This window comes from Eleutherodactylus coqui, chromosome 2 (genome assembly GCF_035609145.1).
Source record: "Eleutherodactylus coqui strain aEleCoq1 chromosome 2, aEleCoq1.hap1, whole genome shotgun sequence".
In the NCBI taxonomy this organism is placed as follows: Eukaryota; Metazoa; Chordata; class Amphibia; order Anura; family Eleutherodactylidae; genus Eleutherodactylus; species Eleutherodactylus coqui.
This window is the reverse complement of record NC_089838.1, coordinates 235,535,850-235,556,547: the sequence shown is the minus strand read 5'-3', so window position 1 is coordinate 235,556,547 and position 20,698 is coordinate 235,535,850.

Below are 20,698 nucleotides of genomic sequence, written 5' to 3'. Positions count from 1 at the left end.
AACTGGCAGCCCATGCGCAATACAGAAGAAAGAAGAAAAGACAGGTACGCAGGGTCGCCGGCAGGGGCGGAATCTGCGTGGGATTCCCCTTGTGGAATCCGTGCGTTCCCGTGTGCAGGCAGCCTTAGTCGTAGCAAGTCGTAGGATAAGCTGGACCTCCTTTTGTTTTTTTTTACAGCCTAGAAATGGCCTGGTTGAATCCAGAATTTCCATCAGTACATCATATGATGTTGTTGAATGTCATTTGACGGCATGTGATTCCTTATCCAGAGATGAACCAGGGAGCATAAAAGTTTTTCTATGGCATCATAGCATTTTTTTAAATCTCATTGTATGTTGTGGAAATGCTGCAGGATTTAAGCCTTGTATTTCAATGGTCACATTCTAGAGCATGAATCCGCACCATAATTAGACATGCGGCTGATTTAGAATCTGCAGCATTTTTCAAAACTGCTGCAGATTCGTTGCAGAATTTTTTTGCACCATGTGAAGATTTTTTAAATCCCCTCTACACGGATTGTGCTGTAAATGCTTAGAATTTCTGCAGCAATTCCTCCAGTGGGAAGGGCACAGCAGTGAAGCCGGCCTAAGAACTTGTGGAGAAAGTCACATTATGGCTCTGTACAACCCGAGAGTTGTTAGGAGCCATTCAGAAGCACCTATAGACTTCTGGTGAGTGGTACTACTACTTTAGCCCCATATACCATCAGTTTCATACTCGATGGGTTTTTAAGTTGCATTTGATATGAGTGTGGATTCACATATGAGTTAAAAATGTGCCGCAAAATCTGCAAGTCTTACAAGAGGATGCTGGTGAGGGTTTACTGCGGAATTAATGCAGAATTGCTGCAGGTTGCTCCATTTTTATAGCAAAGTGTGAAATCCTTTGCATTTGTACTCCATTTTATGGTAAATCTGCTCCCAAATCCATATGTAGAACATGCAGATTTTTCTGCGCATTTGTTTGTGGTGTGTTAGGCCAGTTTTAGACGGGCGTATTTTACCTCCGTATTTGGTCTATGTTTTGCGGACTGTAATACAGTGCACATGTACCTTGATCTGGCTATTCACATGGCCGAATTTTTCACATTCATTTTAAAAAAACGCAGCAGGTCATATATGATTTTAACCAAAGGGCTTTTCTTCAGGGAACACATCCAGGATTATTGCAGCACAGAGAACAAAATTATGGTTTGAAATTGGTTTCAAATTATTCTCACAGGTGTCTCAACTTTTGTAAATTACTTCCAAACCCTCTGATTCTATATAACCAGTGTTGGAACAGACTGCATTACAACACCCTCTAGGGCAGGATTTAGATGGTTTTGCTCAACAGAACACAGTCCAACAGACTATTATAACCCTAAGGGCTCCCACCCACTAGCGTTTTTTTTCACTGCGAAATTCGCACGTTTTTTTTTTCTACAGGGGGTCTATGGGACTTGTAAAGCTAAAATCGCGATCGCGCAAAATCGCGTTTTTAGCTTTACAACTCCCATAGCCCAAAGACCCCTGCAGAAAAAAAAATGCTGCGAATTCGCAGTAAAAAAACGCTAGTGGGTGGGAGCCCTTAGGGTGAATTCACACGACCATATATCAGCTGGGTTTTCACGATATATCGAGAACCAATCACAGCCAGCGCTTCCTGAAAGCGGTGAATTTGAACCCCTGACGAAGATGCGCTGAGAGAAAACTACAAGCATCAGGAAACTGTAGAGAAAACATGGCGGAGTGAACATCAGCTGTTAGGTGATGTAATTTTTTTTTTGTTAGGGCTTTTAGGGCCGATATACGGCGTCTCTCTCTGCAGGGGGAGGAGGCTGGAAGAGCCGGGAGCAGTGCTCTGAGCTCCTGCCCCCTCTCTGCCTCCTCCCCACCCCACTGCACTATTTTCAATGAGGAGAGGCGAGACAGGGGCGGAGCTAAGTCCCGGAACTTAGCCCCACCCTGTTCCGCCTCCTCTCATTGCAAATAGTGCAGAGGGGGTGGAGAGGAGGCAGAGAGAGGGCGGGAGCTCAGAACCAATATACGGTTGTGTGAATGCACCCTTAGAAGTGCAGGTTTGTCCTACAGAGAAATTGCCAAGAAAGCCAAGGTTGCAGTCAGTACAGTTTCCTAAACCATTAGAAGCTGCTCTCACACAAGGATTTTTTACAGTGTTTAGTCCGGTGTTTAAAACATTCCCCAAAAAACGCTGTAAAACGCCTTTATTGATTCCAATATGGCTGCTCAGATGAGCATTCAAATGCTATCTGCTCTATTTTAGTGCGTTTCAGGGATTTTTAAGTCACCTTATCACCCATTGCATGGATATGGTGCGTTCAAAACGCTGCTGAACGTGTTAGAAAATGCTGTAAAACAACGCATTTTACAAATGCTTGTGGGAGACTGGCCTGAGAGTACTGACTCTCTACAGGAAGTACCAATAAAAGAAAAAATGCGAAAAGAAAGCAACACAATAAAAAACTTTGCATGTATGAACATACCTAAAAGGCACAAGGACTATGTACATTGCTACAAACTGACTCCTGTTTCCAGACCTTTGAACAGGTTAACTTCTGGTAGTGAGAGCTTAATTCAATGCACCACTGCCAATTTGAGTTGACTGGCACATTCTTGCAAGATTAAAAATGGAATAGCGTTCCTTTGTTTCCAAAGCTTAGCCCAAATGTTAAAACCTGTGATGGAATTGAAATGCTTTATTTTAAAACAGTGAGTTCCAGCTTCCAGTTATAGGATTTCCAAGGTGGCCGAGAAGAAGCAGACGAATGTTTTGATCATTACGAGGGACATTTAGCATTTTTTTCTTGTTTCAAAAAGAGAAGCTCTATCCTAAGAAGCAAATATTGCTATTCCAGTAATAATATTTGACATTGCAGTAAGCCTGCTCCTCGAAGAGAGCATTCCAGGTCGAAGTAGACATGCAAATAAACATCATGTTCTTCTGGGCACTAGTTATACTGTTTAGATGAGCCTGGATTAGGAAAGCTTTCACTTGGAGATGAAAAGTTGCACAAACATCCAGCTTAACATGAAAGTATTAGATGTTCTAAGAATTGTGATATTCTTGAGTTCATTAACCACCAAGTAATTCTGGGTTTTTAATAGAAGATTGTGCTGGGAAATAACAAATGTAATAATTGTGATATTCCTACAGGCAGGTAGGGCAAATACAGTAATAACAATGTATAGCATAAAATACAATAGATGGCCAATTAATTGCTTGCCTCTAGAGATGAGCGAGTATACTCGCTAAAGCACATTACTCGAGCGAGTAGTGCCTTAGCCGAGTATCTCCCCACTCGTCTCTAAAGATTCGGGGGCCGGCGCGGGTGACAGGTGAGTTGCAGCAGGGAGCGGGGGGGAGAGAGGGAGAGAGAGATCCCCCCTCCGTTCCTCCCCGCCGCTCCCCGCCCGCCGCCGGCCCCCGAATCTTTAGAGACGAGCGGGCAGGTACTCGGCTAAGGCACTACTCGCTCGAGTAATGTACCTTAGCGAGTATACTCGCTCATCTCTACTTGCCTCCATATTTCCTCCAACACCAATACAATTCAATGGGATTTATTAACAGACTGTTAACCTGCACTGATTGCTTCCTCTAGTCTAAACGGAAGCAGCATTAATACTTCTTGCAATCCACCAAGACATGCTTATATATAATTGACTTGGGCGAATAAACCAATATTGACTGTGTATTGGAGTACTACTGATCGTATTGTGGGAATATTTAATATTTTCCCCTGGAAACAATTGGGTAGACCTACTACTGAAAATGCACCATTTTCTGGTGTAAATTGCGGTAGAAAACTGTCTTACATGCCCTGCACCACATTTATGATGTATTTTAAACACTTTCGAATACTCTTTTCGCATTGACTGAAAAAAGGACACAGATGTGCAGAAAAGAGGTGTGATTTCATGGAAATGGTTGTAGCTATTGAAAAGAGGCATGGCCTAAATGTGACACTGTGCACCAGAGTTTTATCACAAAGTTGGACGTAAACTAAGACCCCATTTACATTGACAGATGATCGCTCAAAAGTCGCTAAAACGATAGTTTGAGTGACAGTTTTGAGTGATCATCTTTGCATAGTTTATAGTAGCTCAGTAGCTTCTAAAGAGCTATGCAGGCGGAGCGGGACATCGCCGCTATTTCTCGGTGAACAATACAGCTGTTCTGCATAAGCATAAGCTTGCGTCCCAATGTGAACTACCAGCGGAACACGAGCTAAAAGAATCTTATCAGTGCTGTCGACTGTGATAACAGCCTGCATCGCTGATAAGAGTTCATCGCTCAATTTAAGAAAACAAGAATTCAGCGATGAACGACTCGTGCACGAAAACTGCACGATGTCTGTGCATTTAGACGCAACGGTTATCACTCAAAAGACGGCTTTGAGCGAGAATCGTTGAGTCTAGATACTAGATAGTATATCATGTATCATTCACCACAGCTGCTATGATAATTCTGGCACATTTTCCATAAAGTATACCAAAAGAGCCTCAGCGTGTCCTTTGGGCTTATCAACAATAATTAACACCAAAATTGCCCAAAGTACAAGAAACACTCCAGTTGAATACCCTCATTAAAATCAAATTTTTGTTGAACTGAACTAAAATACTAAGAGGTGTAGGATTAAAAAATACAACCACATGCCTAGCAAACCTGGTAATGCTAAACCACCTATAATATATATCATTCAATGCTGCTGACTTATAGAGCTCTCCTAAATAACTAGTAGCTACAGAAGATATCAAGCAGGTCACTGCTGTAGACTAATTTCTGTCGAAATAATATTGCCAGGTCCGCGTGTTTAAGCTAAAAGAAATATAGAACACCCCAACATGTTTCGCCAATGTAGTGGCATCCTCAGGGGTCTGAGGTTACACCCATCTAAATGGCAGTTGTTATATAACATAAGGGAGGGATTCTCCCATTTGACTGATTAGTGAGAGACACTGAATTCTGAGCAGCCAATGAAGAGAAAGCTTAAGCCAATCATACAGAGTGCCTTCCTCATATACGGCCAATGCAGTTTTGCGATGATGTAATCAGCCCAGCGAATAGCAGTTCAGCCTTTCTGAGCATGCTCAGTGTGTCCCTTCTAGGACTGATTTTTTTCACTCCAGTTTGCAAAAGTCTGCACTTTAAAAAACTTTATTGTGGCTTCAGTGCTGTGAAAAGGGATTCTCCTTAGGAGTGCCTTGTGTTACTGATTGGATATTCAAGGTGTTGCATCCATAGATAAAGTTCTTATATTGTTAAAGGGAGGGGGAGGCATGTTACACTACTACAGATATTTTTTTTTTCAAGTGTTAATACAAATCCACCAATATATACCTATGGCCAAATATGATGTCAGTATGTACCAACGGCGTTATGACCCTACCGTAGCAATTTCTTTTTTTTTTTTTAAATCAAATTTTTAATTAAATTTTCACAAAAGAATACAGGGAATCAGACATCAGCCTCTACAGCAGCAGACATTCCGACGGACTCTCGTCCATCACGTAACGACATTCCAACAGCATAAAACCGTAAACAACATAGTTTTCCCAGTTAGGTAATTAATACGAATATAAACTACTAGAGTAGCCACCTGGGGAACAATATCGCCCCGCAACGGGCTGAGCTCAGCAGTCAGCCTTAGGGCTCATGTCCACGGGGAAAATATGATTTAGGATCCGCAGCGGATCTCCCGCATGCGGATCCGCATCCCATAGGGATGCATTGACCACCCGCGGGTACATAAATACCCGCGGATCGTCAATAAAAGTGATTTTAAAAAAAATGGAGCATGAAAAAATCTGGACCATGCTCCATTTTCATGCGGGTCTCCCGCGGGGACGGCTCCCGCGGGCTTCTATTGAAGCCTATGGAAGCCGTCCGGATCCGCGGGAGACCTAAAATAGGAATTAAAAGCATTTACTCACCCGCAGCGGGCCGCGAAGCTCTGCTCTTCCTCACGGCCGCATCTCCCTTGCTTCGGCTCGGCGGATGTGCCCGGCGCATGCGCGCGGCACGTCGACGACGTGCCGCCGGCGTCAGGAATTCATCCGCCGGCCGAAAATGAAGATCCGGCCGTGAGGAACAGCTGACCTTCCCCGCCCGCGCCGGATAGGTAAATGCTTTTAAATTGCTATTTTCGGCGCTCATGTCCGCGGGGCAGGAGGGACCCGCTGCAGATTCTCCATTGAGAATCTGCAGCGGATCTGATTTTCCCCGTGGACATGAGGCCTTAAACTGTCTGCACTAAATATATTGAGAAAAGAGAAGGACTAACATAAAGACAACATTAAGGGGGGGGGAGGAGGGAGGGTAACACAGGGAAGGGGGGGGGGAGGCGGAGATGTTACATAGCGGGGGGTTTAAGGGGACCACGTCTCATACATCCCATGACGCCGTTGATCTCACCTCACGCCAAGGCGCCCAAGTCACAATGAATTTATCATAGGTATTATTCGACCAACTGTGTAGTTCCTCCAAGGAGTAAAGGTTGTCGACTCTCTCCCTCCAGAGACCCAACGATGGTGGCACACTCTGAAGCCACAGACGGGGAATCAAGGATTTGGCCGTGTCTATTAGTAGGGCTATTAGTTTGTTTTTTTTTGGATGAAAATGTTTATTCGGTCTCCACAGAAAAACCAGGTCTGGGGTAAGGCAGACACCAGGCGCGATCTTTTCAACAATTTTCCCCACTCCCCTCCAAAAAGGGGCTAGCACCGGGCAGTCCCACCAGATATGGAGATATGAGCCTGTCTCCCTTTTGCATCTCCAGCAGGAGTCTTGTGGAGAGAGCTTGTGCTCAAATAGCCATTGTGGCGTCCGGTACCACCTGACAAGTAGCTTATAGTGCGCCTCTTGTGCTATTACACAGGGGGTGAGGCCAAAAGACGTGTCGAGGATTGTCCCGGTCTCCTCCTCCGTGAGCCGGATACCCAGCTCCTTCTCCCATGATGTAAGGAAGGCCGGTTTGTAGGGTTGGAAGGGGGAGATAAAGGATCTGCGAATGAACGAGATCTTTTTATGAGAGGTTTTGTTGTCCAACCACGATCTCTCAAACCCAGAGAGGGGTCTGGTTGACTTATACTCACTGAAGAATTCTTTGAAGAATCCTGCTAATTGGGCACTCTCCAGGAAGGAGAAGGATTCTGTGGGGAGAAGCTTTTGAGGGATCGTGGAGGGGGGCAGGTGAGAGAGGGCTTGCAGTTTGGCAATGGAAATTGACCTACACTTTCTCCATACCGGCGCCCGGAGTCGGTCTCCATGCGGATTCATTATTCTGGGAATCACTTCTATGGGGGAGACAGGTGAGGGAGACGGAGCAAGGTCTGTTCTGAGCTTGTCCCACACTTCGCATGGACCCCTAAGGAGGGGGTTAAAAGTTTTAGCCCGATATTGAGTGCTTCTGGGTAGCCATAAAGCCTCAATTCGAGGTGTGTTGCTGAACTCTACTATTAACCTTGAGAGAAGATCGACGTCCTCCAACCTAGAGAGGTCCCACCAGTAGCGGAGGTGGGCAGCGCAATAGTAATCATATAGATTAGGGAGATCAACTCCCCCCTCCCTTCTCTTCCTAATCATCAGACCCTGTGCCAATCTCGGTCTCCTCTGTCTCCACACAAAAGCCGAGAAGATCCCGCGCATAAGTTTGAAGAATTTCGTGGGTAGATGAATAGGAAGCATTCGGATTTTGTAGAGAATGAGAGGAAGTATATATGACTTAATGATATTCTTCCTCCCCAGCCAGGAGATATAGGGGATATCATAAGATTTAAGGAGTTGTTTGACCCGCGTGATTAGGTGGATAAAGTTAGTGACATATAGGTCTTCCGCTTTTTTAGTCAACTTAATCCCCAGGTACTCCAGATGGGAGGATGACCAGGAAAAGGGGGAATTACTTCTCAAAATGTCATATTGCCTTAGTGGAATGGAAACGTTCAGGGCAGTTGATTTCGTGAAATTGATCTTGAAGTTTGAGAACGTCCCGAATTCTTCGAGAAGCTCAGAGAGTCTAGGGAGACTCTTCTGGGGATCAGTGACCACAAAGGCAATATCATCGGCAAAAGCCGCCGCCGAGATTTGCTGTTCTCCCACCCGCAGGCCCTTGACCCCTGGGTCTTGTCTGACCCTCTGGAGGAGGGGTTCTAGAGATAAAATAAAAAGCGAGGGGGAGAGGGGGCAACCCTGCCGAGTGCCGTTTCTTATAAGGAAGGGAGGGGAGAGGATCTCATTGATTTTCAACCTAGCGTGCGGGCAACTGTAAAGCGAAAAGATCGCTCGTGTGAACTGCACCGGAAGGCCGAAAGAATGCAAAACTCTCTCCATGTACAACCAGTCTACCCTATCAAAAGCCTTTTCGGCATCTGTACCTACTAGTGCGAGTGGAATCTTGTGGTGTTGGGCGTACCTGGCTGCATGGAGGAGCTTGATGCAGTTATCTCTCCCCTCCCTCCCCTTAACGAAGCCGGCCTGTTCCGGGTTAATCAACCCGGGTATAAACGGCTCTAATCTTTTTGCAAGCAATTTTGCCCACAGCTTCATATCTAAATTAATCAGAGATATGGGGCGATAACTGCCGCACATTTCTGGGTCCTTGTTATCTTTGAGAATTAGCGTAATGTGGGCTTCTTGGGATTGCCTCGGCAGGGATGCCCCCCTTAACAGGTCATTGAACAGAGAAGTCAGTTTTGGTTTTAGTATAGGGAGGAAGGTTTTGTAGTAATGTAGCGGGAGGCCGTCCGGCCCCGGGCTTTTGTTGGGGGGGCTCGAGACGATCAGCGCCTCCACCTCCTCCTGTGAGACCTCTGTAACCAGACTTGCGGCCTCCGCAGAGTTCAGTTTCGGCATACTAAGATGTTCCAGGAATTTATCTACATGGGCCGCGGAGTTCTCTCCCGGAAGGGCATTATGAGTGTCTCGGAGGTTGTACAAGTTCGCGTAGAACCTCCGAAACTCCTCTGCAATATCCCCGGAGGTAGTCAGGGTCGCCCCGGCAGGGGATTTGATCGCTCTAATTAGGTTTTTTGCTCTGGCCTTTTTAATCAGTGACGACATGAGCTTGCTGCCCCTATTACCCTGGGCGTATAATTTATGCCGGAAATGCAGCTGGTTTTTGTTATATTTCGAGTTGAGCAGGAGTTTCAGATCTGCTCTTGCTGCCGCAAGTTCAGCTCCATTCTGTACTACTTGGGAAAGTTTCGCAGTCAGCTCCAAACTGGCGATACGTGAAAGCTTCTCATCGATAGCTTTCTGTTTTTTTTTCTTTATGCGTGAGCCCAGGGCAATAAGGAGGCCACGGATGTAGGCCTTATGGGCCTCCCAGACCAGAGGCGACCCCGACTCTTTTGTGGAGTTGAGGCGGAAGTATTCTTCCAGGTGTTTCGATAAACACTCTCTATCCTCTATATCATCTAAGAGGGAGATGTTCAGAGACCATCTCCACTCCCTGGCTACTGGTTGAGGGAGACGCAGAGATGTATGAACTGGGGCGTGATCGGAGATCGTCATAGTATCAATGTTCGATCCAATCAGGGACGGGAGTAGGGAGGAGGAGACCAGGACATAATCTAACCTCTGAAAAGTGGAGTGCACAGAGGAGAAAAAAGAAAAATCTTTAGTGGAGGGGTGCAAAGTGCGCCAGGTGTCGACCAAACCCAACTCTTGACGTCGTTTGCCCAATTTTTTCAGTTTCCCTTGGGATATATGCGAGCGGCCCGAAGAGGAATCTACTGTGGGATTAAGAGTGACGTTAAGGTCACCCGCCAAGATAATCTGGCCTTCGCTAAAATGTTTTAAGGTCTCAAGTTGCTTAAGCAGCCAAGGGATCTGCTCTGTATTTGGGGTGTATAAATTAGCTAATGTAAGTTTTGTGTTATTCAGAGTGCCCCTGATGAACAGAACTCTGCCCTCGTCGTCTCCAAACCGGGCCTCCTCGACAAAATTAATTGTTCTATGGAAAAAAATGGAGACCCCCTTCGAGGCCGACGAGGGATGAGTGCAGTGGAATGCCCGAGGGAATGATTTCCCAGGTAGGGGGAAAGTTTTATTACCTTTGTAGTGGGTCTCCTGGAGGAAGAGAATCTTAGTGTCGTACCTCCTCAGAAGTAGTTCCAAGCTGTGACGTTTGGAGGGCGAGTTAAGACCTTTGGCGTTGAAGGAGGTGAGACGTAGTTCATTCATGGTGGAGTCCCTGTACTAAATGGGGGAGAAAACGCACGTGAGAAAAGCAATGACATAATCGCCGTTGATAAGAATAAAATGAGTTTCCGTAAATGCTCTTCTTCGCCGTCCCCGGTTTGGAGGCAGGAAGTGGGATGGGGGGGAGGGGTAGGAAGACAGGAGGGGAAGGAAGATACAAGAAGGTAAGGTTACGCACAAATCTAAAACACCAGAAAAAAATAATGCAAGGTCAATCTCCGCAGCAGAGCCACTGCTGGCAAAGGGAACCTATGCGAATGTGCCCCGGGGGGGTCCGTAGACTCCCCACTAGGGTCCACACGTGGGGCGGCCTACTGAGATCCCACCGAGAAATGGATCTGATGGGATGTCAGAGAATTAGTTACGGCCTGGACGGAGCAGGCCCCACAGCCCACTAGCCAGTAAGACGAGATATACAACCAGCGAAACATAAGAGTAAATAGTTCCAACAACTTACAACAATTACAGATAATAAACGACCTATGAAGGCATGCTCACAGACTTTTACATAGTCCCTGGCTCGAGCAGTGCGATATGCGATATCGTAACCTGAAAGAGGGGTGTCCTGAAGTCGCGAAATCAAAGGGCTACCAGGTCTCTTGTATGACTCCGACACGATCCGATGTACTGCTCAACTCCGGCCAAACGTTGTAGCATGCTGTAGGCATAAAAGGTTAATAAGAAACAGCTTATAACAACAATTGCCAAAGGGCTATCCTCCACGCCGCATGTAAAACGGCTATAGGAGGGATAGGCCCCGTGGCTAGTCCCATATTTGAGGGCAAAACAGGAGAGGACACTCTCCGGGATCCGCGGATCACGAGTCCTGCTTGGGCTTTTTCTTCTTCCCCTTAGGGGATTTTGTGCTGCCCGCCAGCAGCCAGTCTTCTGGGTTCTCTAGCGACTGAAACTGAGGAAGGTCCGGGAGAGGTTGCCAATTGGAAAGTTCGATCGGGTCTATTTCCAGGAGGGTCCATAGCTCCGCCATCTCCTCTTGGGTGCGGATATTGACCCTCTTACCCTTGATGGTCACGCTGATGCCGAAAGGGAACAACCACGCGTATCGGATGTCGCGGTTTTTCAGAACATCGAGCAAAGGGCGTAAAGCGCGGCGCTTTGCTAGGGTAGAGGGCGCCAGGTCCTGGAATAACAGAATAGACGAACCTTCAAACTTCAAATCCTTGAAAGATCTGGCCGCTCTAAGGACCGCGACTGCGTCCGGGAAGGACAAAATTTTGCATATTACGTCCCTTGGTTGTTCAGAGGGACCCGCCGGCGGCCGAAGAGCACGGTGTATTCTTTCCACGCAAATAGTGGCCGCTCTCTCTTCTCCCAACAAGGTGGCGAAAATAGCTTTGGCGATTTTTTCAAGGCAATCGTTTGCATACAATTCAGGGATGCCTTTAAAGCGTAGATTATTGCGCCTGTTCCTATTTTCTAGGTCTTCCTGGAGCAGAAGAGATCTGTTTAAATGCAGGTGCTGTTCCCTTAAGGCTTGCTCCAATTGCAGAGAGTGGGAGGTAATGGCTGCAGAGGAGGACTCTAAATCTTCCACCCTGTGCCCCATTAGTTTAAAATCTTCTTTTATCTCTGCTAAATCAGCACTAATGGGGCGCAGGGCTTGTGTTATCAGGTGCTTCATAAAGCCCCTGGAAACGGACTCACCATCCTCCTCCTCCGAGGTCCGTTCTTCATCCTCTCCATGGCTGAGAGCGGGAGCGAGCGCTCGTGCCGGCGCCATCTTAGCAGGGGGCCGCGGGGAGCGAGAGGAGCGATCCCTGAAGAAACCCCTCATGTCAGCCTGCGTTTTGGTCGGGCGAGGGGTGCCCTGCAGGTCAGTGGACTTCTCTTTACTTGTTTTGCCCATGCTTCTGTTGGTTGTCAGCCGCTGTAAGGTGCTGTGGGTGCCTGCTTGTGGGAGCGCAGCTCTCAAGCAGCCATTGCGCTCGTCGTCCAGGCTCCGCCCCCTACCGTAGCAATTTCTGAGGGTATTCCATAGTATGCTGCATCTTCCAATCTCAACACGGGACGCTTATCATTCTGGTTGCACAAAACCCCGCGCTCCCTTCTTTCACATGGCCTCAGTACCCTTGCACATTTTAACACTGTCTAATCTAAATTTGCAATGTCTATTACATCATAACTATTAGACAGTATTAGTAAATCTGCCTCCTTGTGTTTGGAAGAGAATATCTCCATAGAATGGCATCTGATGGACTATGTCACATTTTTTTCTGTTGCATTCTGTAGGAATCCTACATAAAGGGGGGGACTTGTTATTTGTATAGCCAACTTATTGGCTACCTGAACTCAAAACCTTCAGGTCATGGGCGAGAGCTTAGGATTACATACTGCTGCCTTAACACTCTTAATGCCTCCATAAAACCGTGAAATTGCATGAAATTTACAATCAGACTACATTGTTGCCCTGTACCATTCTGCTGTAACGGCACTGCTGGCGCCAGTTTCTTCTGTGTCTTGGGATTTCTTCTGGGATGATGTCACTACATCAGCACCTCATCATGTGGTGTGACTGCAAGCATACATTTCTTTGAATTAATTCTGATCATCAAGGGTTAAATATTAGAGATGAGCGAACCTACTCGTTTCGAGTAATTACTCGATCGAGTACCACGATTTTCAAGTACTTCAGTACTTGGGTGAAAAGATTCGGGGGGCGCCGGTGGGCGGGGGGAGGCGTGGCGGCGCGGGGGCTAGTAGCGGGGAACAGGGGGGAGCCCTCTCTCTCTCCCTCTCCCCCCCTACTCTCCGCTGCAACCCCCCACTCACCCACGGCGCCCCCCGAATCTTTTCGCCCGAGTACGGAAGTACTCGAAAATCGCGGTACTCGGGCGAAAAAGGGGCGTGGCCGAGTAGGTTCGCTCATCTCTATTAAATATCTCTCTGTTGAGGATTAGGCCTGTTTCACACGGGCGTCAAAGTCGCGTGACTTTCTCGCGTCGCGACAAATCGCAAGTGTGTGAAGCCCATGTTTACCTATGGGTTCCTTCACATTTGCAATATTTTGCAGCATACACTAAATGGCCATATTTTGTAGTCATTGCGAGTCAAAAACCTTGCGGGTTTCTTGATATGCCCGTGACTTGCGAAGTTTTGTAGCCCATGTTTCCCTATGGAGCCTTCCTCTCCGTCGCATCGCATTGCAGGAAAATGCGGTTTTCGTGTGATGCAATGCAACTTTGACAGTAGGATATCCTATTGTCAAAGCCCTAAAATAAGCTGTAGCTGCATAAAAAAATAATAATGCATCAGCTGTCCGGTGCTGTCATCTCCCCTAGCCTCTTCCCTGCAGCTCCGGCAGACTTGCTTGAAGTTCGCCTGCAGAGCCTCCTGGTCGGGACTTTGATAATTCATTGAATGGCTGTAATTGGTTAATCGAGCGCTGGCTCTGATTGGCTGAGCCAGCGATTGAGAACACATCAGAGGCAGAGCTTCCCGGAGGCGGGGATTTTCAAAGTCCCGACCAGGAAGCTATGCAGGAGTCTACAAGCAAGTGCTAGGGAGCTTCAGGGGAGTTGAGTGAGGAGACGACAGCATCGGAGAGGTGATGTATTCTTTTTGTTTAAATTTTTTTATGCAGCCAGGGCTTATTTTCGGGGAAGAGCTTATATTTCAAGCCACCCCAGCACCACCTCCGAAAATCCTCATATGTGGTGCAACAAAGTTGGCTGGTGATTGGCTGAGCGCAGTTTTGCACTCTCAACTTATCCATCTGTTGACAGGTGGTCAGTGTTCTACCTCCAGTCCCTCCACAGTCCCCGGTACAGTTTGCCAATTCTTCTCTGAATCCTTTTCTGTACAGGTGCTCCGCTTCAAGGCAGGTTCAGTCAGGGAGGTTCAGGATGTTCAGTTCAGATTTGTACTGTTGTGTTTCATCCAGTCCTGTGTCTAGCTACCATTAGACATACCTGTCCAGACTGCTCTGGTATCCTGCTCAGCCTAATTTTGTCAGCAGTCTCAGACAAACATGACATCCGCTCTTTGCATGTGATATAAAACTGTAGATGATAAATGACTAAAGGGATTTTTTTTTCAATTTGGCGCATATCTAATATACTCCAATCTGTCTGTGTTATAGGGTTGAATATGGGTAAATTAAATGCATCAATTTCTCTATTGAATGAGTCAATGATTTATCTGCCTGTATAAGCAAGCTGCGATTGACCCAACTCTGACGTGATTTGCTCGTTCAAACAATAATCTTTTGGTGTAAACGGAGCCTAAGTGTGAGCAGAAAGTGGGTGTGAGCAGAAAGTGGGTGTCTTGAGTTACCGGAACCTCTCAAAGTAAGAAACAGCAAACACTAATGGAAAAGTATATGGGAGACACACAAAGGATATAAAAAAGCAGATAGTATAGAAAGTTTTAGTAAAAGAGGAGAAAGTAAAGAAAGGAAGCTTTACAGAACCGGAAACAATAGCAGAGTGTAACCCAAAGAGCCAAAACCCATAACAGACCAGAGAAGTGAGAGCCACAACTGCAAAGTTTTCATTTCCTGCTTATTAAAATAAACAGCTGGACGGATTTGGTAAAGTCATCTCATATAAGTTTGGCAGTTTGTAGAGTGACAGGTTTTTGCAAAGGAATAGGAACAAATTGCAAATCTCCGATGGATCATGGTAAAGCCGCGGAAATACCTGAAGGAGGTGTACATATACTTTATAGAGTACAGCAAAGTCTTCGATTGCATTGAACATAACAGGCTGTGGCCATGGCTAAGACAAATGAGAGTCCCAGGGCATCTGGGGCAACTTATTCAGTCATTATATGTGAACCAATAGACTACTGTCAGAATCTCCAACAGTGACATGAAATAGTTCAGGATCGTGAAAAGCGCACACCAAGGCTGGATCTAATCTCCTGTATTGTTCAACCTGTATACAAAGGCGATCTTAAGGCAATGCATTTAAGGCCGGGCTGACATGACTATATTGTAAAATACTGTGTGGGGAATCACATTGTTACCATGCAGGGTGGCGCGGGGTCCCGCGGCCGGCGCGCGGCGCTCCGATGTCAGCTCCGGCGTCCCGGAGCTCTGCTGTCGGGGCTCTCCCGGCGGCGTGGAGCAGCCAGCGTGCAGCGGCGTGGGCGTGTCCGCCCGTAGGGTGCCGCCCGCTCTCCTCCACCTTCCATATGCAACAGTGGGAGAGTCGGCTCCTCCCACTCTCCGCCCCTGGGCGGAGGATTTAAGTTAAAAGGCTGGCAGTGACCTGAGCTCACTGCCAGTTATTGGTTCTGCTAGCCTCTAGTCAGGTCTGTCTCAGTCTGCTCTAGTTGCTCGTCAGTATCCTGTCAGTTTGCCTGTGAGCTCCATCTCCAGCCTTACTCTGCTTGTAAGTTTTGTTGGTCTGTTCCACCTGCCTCTTCTGTCGGCACTCTGTCCCCTGTTAGTAGTTCCATCTAGGTAGTCGCCAGGTCCCTAGCCAGCGCAGGGACTGCCGCCCAGTTGTCCGCCTGGGGTTAGCCAGGGCCGAGGCAAGTAGGCAGGGACAGTGGGGTGCGGGAAGATCAGGGCACCCCACCTGGCGCTCGGGGGGCAGAGTGCCGTAACACACATATCCCGTCATATTGCTGTGTTTTTATTTGCATATGCCTGCGCATGTCCGCACGGTGGCATGTATTGGCTTCCTGTTTTTTTCTTGTTTTTAGCTTTCTTCTCATGTCTGCTAGCAACATGCGTAAAAAACATCATACATATGTAATATGATTGTGTATGCAGGGCGTTTTGAATGCACCCATAAAAATCAATAGGGCTATATGTGGATAATAAACGGCAAAATAGAACATGTTGTGTTCTTTTTTACACACATAATTTACACAAGAATTATAAGCAAGTGTGAGTGGAACAATGAAGATTAATGTACTTTCATTGTCGCCATTCACCGTGTACTATGTGGGTGTACATTGCGCGTGTAATATGCAATAGAAATACATTTGTGTGAGCCTGACCTTAGACGAATCCAACATTAGAGTCAAGATTGGTGGAAGAAATATCAACCATCTGAGATATGCAGGTGATACAACCTTGTAGGCAGAAAGTCAGGAAGATCTTTAACAACTGATACTAAAAGTTAAAGAAGGAAGTGAAAGAGCAGGCCTATATTTCAATATCAAGAAAACTAAAGATCATGACAACAGCCAGTAAAGGTACAGGAAAAGTCAAAATCAACAATGAGAAAATCGAAGCAATTCAAGACTTCCTCTATTGCGAATCGAATATCGACCGCAATGGAGAATCAAGACCTGAAAAACGTCGAATTGTGCTAGGTTGCAACGCAATGGTAAATAAGGATAAGATCTGGAAAAACATAGACATAAGCAATGTAACGAAATACTGGATAGTCAACGCAATCATCTTCCAAATCCAAACTTACAGCTGTGAAAATTGGAAACGTAAAAAAAACCGACTGGTGGAAAATTGATGCTGTCGAACTTTGGTGCTGGAGGAAACTTCTATGAATTCCTTGGACCACCAAGATCATGTACAAAACAGTCCTAGACCGCATCAAACCAAAGTTTTAACTGGAGGGCGAAATTCTAAAACAGAGACTCTCATACTTCGGTCACATAATGCAAGCTAATTCATCAAAAACATCATAATGCTTGGAGTGGTCAGCGGCAAAAGAAGACCTGGCCACCAAAAATCGTGCTGGCTTGATAATATCAAAGCCAACACTAACATACAAAGATATAGAATTTTTTAATTTATTACTTTGTGGATTACAAATGACAAAAAAAAATTGTTAATTCCCCATTATGTGGATTAGACTCTGATACTATAATGTTCCATTCGAATACCTTATATTAGAAAATAATGTTTTCTTTCATCTCCTTTAATTCAGTAATTGGAAGTTCAACAAGCACCTCTGCTTTCTTTATATTTCATATACAGTAAATACACTAAATGGCCACTTTATTATAGATACTTTCCCGATTGGAGCTTCCCTGTATGGGGATTAAATACTTGACCCCACAGTGCAGTATGAAATCAAGGGAGCAAGTTTTCTGTGGATCAGTTTCAGTGTGAATCCACACTAGAAGGCATGCTCATCCTTGCTAGAAGTTGGGGCCAGTATTTCAAAAACTGCCAACCTTGTGCAGTTCTCTCACGGAACGGTATTGACAGCATACGTAGAATGGTGTGATCAAGAAAAACAGTTAGCAAAAAGGGATCCTTTGGATGTAAACCATCTACAAGAAGAAACTGCAAGAAGCTATCCTGTCACACGGGCCAATATTCATGCAGAGCAATTTCAACTTCCAGTGAAATCTTTGCCACCATAGTTACGGTTCTGCATGCCAAGGTAGGTCCAATACAACACCAGATGGGTGCTTTTAATAAAGTGATCATTCAGCAAATGGTGCGGCAAGCTGCTTGAGAATTCTCCCCGCTGTCATCTTCCAGCTCGGCGTAATTCCCCTACCGGCAGCGCTGTGTAAGTAAGTGCTGTGATTGGATCAAGCACCAGCGAATCACAGCCGATGCTCAATAAACCAATCACAGCCATTCAGTGATGTCATTCACTGAATGGCTGTGAATGATCAAGCGCTGGCTGTGATTGGCTGGCGCTCGATCCAATCACAGCACTTACTTACACAGCGCTGACGGTGGGGGTATTCAAAGCCGAGCAGGAAGATGACAGTGGGGAGAATTCTCAAGCAGCTTGCCGCACCGCCGGGGAGACCGTCACGCCGGGAACACAGACGCCGGCTGTGATGTGAGTATTGCATTTTTGTTTTTTTTTACCTCACTCGAGTATATGCTGAGGGGGGCTTTTTCAGCATAATAAAATGTGCTAAAAAACTGGGCTTATACTCGAGTATATATCGTATATGAAAACATTTCTTATCTCCTACTTAAACCTGTATTGAGCATGCTCCAGTATTACAGCAGACTTGTAGAGCAACCTTGACCTGTTCTTTGACTATTCATCTTTACATTCTGCTTGTGGAGTTGATTATTTATAATTTTCCATTTCTTCAGTGTCTTTATTCCTGCTGTTGTACTTGATAATGTCTAGTATTGACTGTGGTCTTTCTTATTATCCACGCAGTATAATAGAAGCACCATACTGCTGCTGTTATCTTGGCACTTTTTAAAATTGGATGGTTGTAGGCATCCTGTTCCATCAGACAGATTACAGCTGTCAGACATGCATGAGATCTCTTACACAATTATGCTACCAGCGGGCATATGACAATGATGCTGTATTCAAAGCAAGACTGTATGTAAAGGTTCACTGAACAGACACAAATTAAACTCAGACTGGAGCCGGGGTGGGGGTGGGGGGCAAGCTCCGACGTGGAACTCAACTGGAGCAACTGGGAGGCAGAGATGAGTGTACGGGTGCGTTCACACGTTGCTGATTTGTTGCGGATTTTGTTGCAGATCTGCAGCAGACTTCACCCCTTTAATTTGAATTCAATAAAATGCTGAAATCTTCTGCAGATCTGCAATAAAATCTACAGTAAATCAGCAATGTATGAACGCACCAATTCCTATTTCTTATGTTACTGCATGGAGAAGGGGGTTTCACCAAGATATTACAACTCAGACAACTGCTTTAAATAATAAATATTATAATAATGAACAGTATGAACAATAGGGGTGATGGTCCTGCTGACAAGAGCTTATAGATAGAGATGAGCGAGCATACTTGCTAAGGACAATTACTCGATCGAGCATTGTCCTTAGCAAGTATCTCCCTGCTCGGAAGAAAAGGTTCGGCTGCTGGCGCGGGTGAAAGGTGAGTTGCGGCAGTGAGCAGGGAGGAGCGGGGAAAAGAGAGGGAGAGAGAGATCTCCCCTCCGTTCCTTCCCGCTCTCCCCCGCCGCTCCCCGCTAGCTGCCGGCAGCCAAATCCTTGCTCCCAAGTGGGCAGGTACTCGCTAAGGACAATGCTCGATCGAGCAATTGCCCTTAGCGAGTATGCTCGCTCATCTCTACTTTTAGACTATCAGGAAATAGGGGTGACACAAGAGATAAAAGTACTTGCCCTGTACAAGGGTTCAGCCATCTTTTAATAAACAGGATACTATATATAAATCTGTATCAGCCAGTCACCAGCCAGTACCTTTGTAATATATAATTATGCTGTAACTGACCATTGTCCACTACACAACAGGGGGAAACACTTAAGTTCATATACTAGTTACCGAAATCATGTGCTATGCTGTTGCAGAAATATTATTTCAGAGATCATAATTTGTAGTATTCAGTATACTGCCTTCTTTTATTCAACTGAAATGATTGTACAATTCATATGCCATAATGTAGGCCTCTTTAATTATTACACCTGGAATATGGATATTCCCATTAGAATTGTAGTTCAATTATTTATTGAATAGATGGTAACCCCCCTCTTGACAGTTATGTATCAAGAACTAAACTGTGAGAAGCTTTCACAAAGAATCCATTAAGCTGCAGTATTAAGTATATGACTAGTTTATTAATTTTTCCCAAGAGAACTCATCCGCTTTTACATTTTCAAATTAAATCTACAAGATATCCTGTTCCCATCTTACATGTTCTCAGAAGCGTCTATCCCAAATTAGAGGAGAATCTGCTGGTGAAGCTGGTCCTCCACTGGAACCCATGGTAAATGTGGCAGCATGTAAATCCACATCCAGTCTGTATCAATACAGGTGTAACATCTAAGCGTATGCAGTAGATATAGGCCATCTGCACATGGGTGGATTTGCATTGCGGAATCCGGGGCGGGCGTCCGCCTCCGGGTTCCACAGAAAATACAGTCCATAGCATGCTATGGAAAAGTGATTATTCCTGCACACGAGCAGAAACCAATTGAGGTTTCTGCTCGCAAAAGGAAAAATTGTGGCATCCTCTATTTTTGAGCAGATTCTGCATGGATGGCTTCCATTCAAGTCAATGGAAGCTATCCGACTCGCAACCCTTCTGCAATTAACATTGCAAAAAGGTCGCGGATTATGCATAATCGGAGTTAAAAAAACGCAAAAACCTATACTGTGCATCTCCGATGGTGAGCTGTGCAAACGATCCGTAGTACAAATGATGAAAAATTAAGACAGTTACGCGCAGACGTCGCTGCTGCCAGGGCCAGATTCAGCTGCGGGATTCTGCATGTGGAATCCAGCTCTGCCGTGTGCAGGCAACCAAAAGAGGTGCAGACATAGAAGCCCCGCGCTACCCCGCCCCTCTCCATTCCCTTAACATAGCGGCCATTCAGTACTGAATAGCTGCTATTTACACTGAACAATCATCGTTCAGGATTTTATGCAGCTTAAAATTCTGAACGATGATCGTTCTGTCTAAATGGGGCTTTATTTTATGTTAAAGTGACGTATCAGATTTCCAAAATTTGGCCTGGTCACTAAGACGCAAACAGACTTTGTCACTAATAGGTTAAAATTAAAAGAATTCCAAAAACGCAATGCCATAGATGTCAATCTGCTGATGCTGATTTTATTTACTTGATATAGAATTGCCCATTGATAC